General features: G+C 39.7%; 1 pseudogene; it reads right to left on the bottom strand.

The window, feature by feature from the left end:
• Nucleotides 1-575: 575 nt before the first annotated feature.
• Nucleotides 576-2,326, bottom strand: LOC104451085 (annotated as a pseudogene).
• Nucleotides 2,327-3,304: the final 978 nt, after the last annotated feature.

Below are 3,304 nucleotides of genomic sequence, written 5' to 3'. Positions count from 1 at the left end.
GCATCGTCTTAGTAATTCATTAGCTTTTCTTAGGTGGTTCACCTTTGGGAAGGTCATGATGTAAATCACTCTATTGGTTGATAATTGATATAAGAGTTAGTAATTTGAAGCTTCGATTAGTTCCAAATAAAAATTCGTAAGTCAGTAAAAAAATTTGCTAAGCAAATTATAGTAAAAAAAGTTGGTAATTTCTTGAGAGTTTTGGTAGGATACCAACAAGTTATCTGGAAAAAAAAATTTGCCAATCATTTTTATTTCAATTTTTAACACTTATCAGCAATTATTGAGACTTATTAACATGGAGAAATTCATGTCTCTCGTATCTTTACTCTGTCTTTTCATGTAGCTGCACAACAATAATCTAAAACAGAACTTTTGCATCCAATGCTGATACGATATCGCAAAGTACTCGGTAAAGACACATTGAGGCCCATTTATTTTGTTTAATGATCCGCACTACATATACAAGGCAACTGAATATTTTGCAGACAATCATCAATTATATAAATGAATAGAAGAATTAAGGAAATGACATTGAAGGAAAGTCTTCATTAGAATGAAGAAAACCATCTTCATCAGTGTGAGCTTTTATTGGTGTTGGGAGATCGAGACTCTCGAAATCTTCTTTCCACGGAGAGTTTTTTAGCAAACCTGCGTCAGAGATATAGAGTTAAGTTTACGTACTCATAGATGCAATATTGATCATAATTTAATTCATTGATTGTCATGAATGGACGTGTTCGAGCACCTCTTTAGAGCGTCAGCATTGGTGGTTCCTTTGGCGATCGGTTCGGATAACCCTGTTTCGAGGTTTACCCTTGAGACGGGCTTCTTCAACAACCTTTCACCAATCCGCAAAAGATTCTCCAAGTTCTCCTTCGTAGCGATGTCGACAGATGAATCTTTCCCGGTTAATGTATCATCCTGCATTTGCAAAAAGAAAACGAGAAAAAAAGTGAGTGCCTTCCTCGGATACTTATCTTATAGTACGTGGATTAATATCAAATTAATTGGTGTATTTTGCATGCGCACTTTTTCTACTTGGACGTATTGTTCATGCATACCCTTCTCATGTGTCATATAGGTTGATACCTGACAAAATGGATGGTTCTTTCTTAGATTGAATTAGTATCTTATATCATGCACAAAGTCTAGGTAATCTCAAGACGTTTCAGTACGCACGTGTGAGAATTACAACATTTTCTCGAGTGAGCGTGTGAGGTGTACTTTAGGTCTGAGATCACATAACAAGCGATAGTAGCTCAATTTTAATTGATCGAGCTTACTTGGATTCTGAGGTAGTTGTCTTCAAAAGGGAGTGCTTGAAAAGTTGCAGAAATATGAAAGTCCACCATATCTGCACTTGCCGTAGTGAACACATCCACCAAGGGAACTGAACCGCCATGAAGAAGCCAGTCGAAGGTTCCCCATTTCACGGCCATTTTGGCATTGTACTTTCGCTCTATCTTTGGCGAGCTGGTCCCGATTGAGATCACGAGAAATCGTCCATAGTTCGTCGCTGCAAGCGGGAAGAAATCAGGATTGGCGTTGGCTGTCTCCTTAAACACTTGGGCTATAGCCACCAATGCCTAGTACGGAAGTATCAAATGGCAAGAATTAAGTGATGTTTTGATCATATGCCGAGATCAAGGTGTGCCACTATGAAAATAGTGATGATTATGTACCGGATTGTTTGCGGTGACACCACCGTCTATAAGGTGGTAAGGTGGAATTCGCGAGTGCATCCTTGAACGTCCTGATTCTTGAAATAGTGAGCGGGTAGATAAGTCGGAGCGGTGGATGTCCCAATGCAGATGTCCGAGAGTTGAGCGTACAGACATGGAGATCTTACAACCTGAAGGACGAGATTGATAGTTTTCTTAGACCTCCGCACATGTCCTTAAGTAGCAAGACATGCTCAAATACCCAGAGAATCGAATGCTCTTATACTTGAAATTCTGTCAATCAATTTGAATTGGACTTTATCTTTGTAAACCTTCTAATACGGGGGACTTTCGTTGAATACAAATGCATATTTACCATTTTGTCAAACTCTCAACATGGCTTACTTTATATCATTCCATGGCAACCAAATTTTTGGGCCAAGATGGTCTCACATATAGCTTGATCCCTCTGCAGCATCGTCTATCATTAAGCATGCCTGATTATAGAGTATTCAAATACTGTTGTAGCCTTGATTCGTCCATTGTTATCTCAACTTATGTTTGCCTGAAGGAGTGGTCTTATACCTAAGATTTGAGAGAGAGAGAGAGAGAGAGAGAGAGAGAGAGAGAGAGACCTCATAGGAGGAGAAAATGGTGGGCATTAGGTGGAATCACCTACACTCAATCACACACTTCTGTCGAATTGACCTATCTCCGGTCTCTAATAGATTTTTAACTGTGCCGTAATGACTCTTGCAGATTAGCACGATCGAGTAGTCGATTCCTAGTCGAATTCTCGAGTTCATTGCGTTTATATTCCTTAACGGCTTCACCTAATAGGCTAGTTATCTCATGAGTAGCCAACTCAGAGAAAAGAACTATAGGCGCATCGATAAAAGCCCAACTTATTCAATTGAAAACAGAACTTGAAAATCAGGATGTCACAGAAGGTACATATGTGACTGGATGAATTAAAGAGATATATTCATATTGAGGATTAAAACATTACTAGAAAGAGTTTGGAACAAGTAGGACAACAAAAGTTAGTTGCCAGCTTAGTTTCACACTCTAATAAACCTAAAAAAAAAGTCCAAATCATCAAAATGTGAATCATCTTTATGGTTAGAGGCCAAAAAGATGATCTCCAAAAAGAAGAAGAAGGGCAAGTTTCATAACTGTGGAAAGTGGGGTCATTGGGTAGCAGAGTGTAGGATACCAAAGAAACCAAAGAATAACACACTACAAAATGAGGCAAATATGTTAATTAGTGAATGATGAATAATGGAAAGGTCAGCATATTTTCTGAGTGGTGGTTGGACATTGGCGCTACTTGTCATGCTACAAATGACAAGAACTTACTCACTGAGATCACATAATTGAAAGACACTATGGAAAATTGCAATGGTGGTGAGGCAAAGGTGACTCATGCTGGAACTGTGACGGCTCAAGTGAGGGGGTGCGTCTCCTGTCCCACATCGCTTAGGGGAGAGTCATGGGGCTAGTTTATAAGGCTTATGTCTCTCTAATTTGTGTGACGCGTTTCACGTACGCTTCCGCTGCACTGAAACAAACCTGTGAGGGAGAATGGCTATGGTTAGGCCTCCAAAGCGGACAATATTGGGTTGGGGGATGGTGGCCGG

This window comes from Eucalyptus grandis, chromosome 6 (assembly GCF_016545825.1).
Source record: "Eucalyptus grandis isolate ANBG69807.140 chromosome 6, ASM1654582v1, whole genome shotgun sequence".
NCBI classification, from domain to species: Eukaryota; Viridiplantae; Streptophyta; class Magnoliopsida; order Myrtales; family Myrtaceae; genus Eucalyptus; species Eucalyptus grandis.
This window is presented reverse-complemented; position numbering and strand designations above follow the sequence as displayed.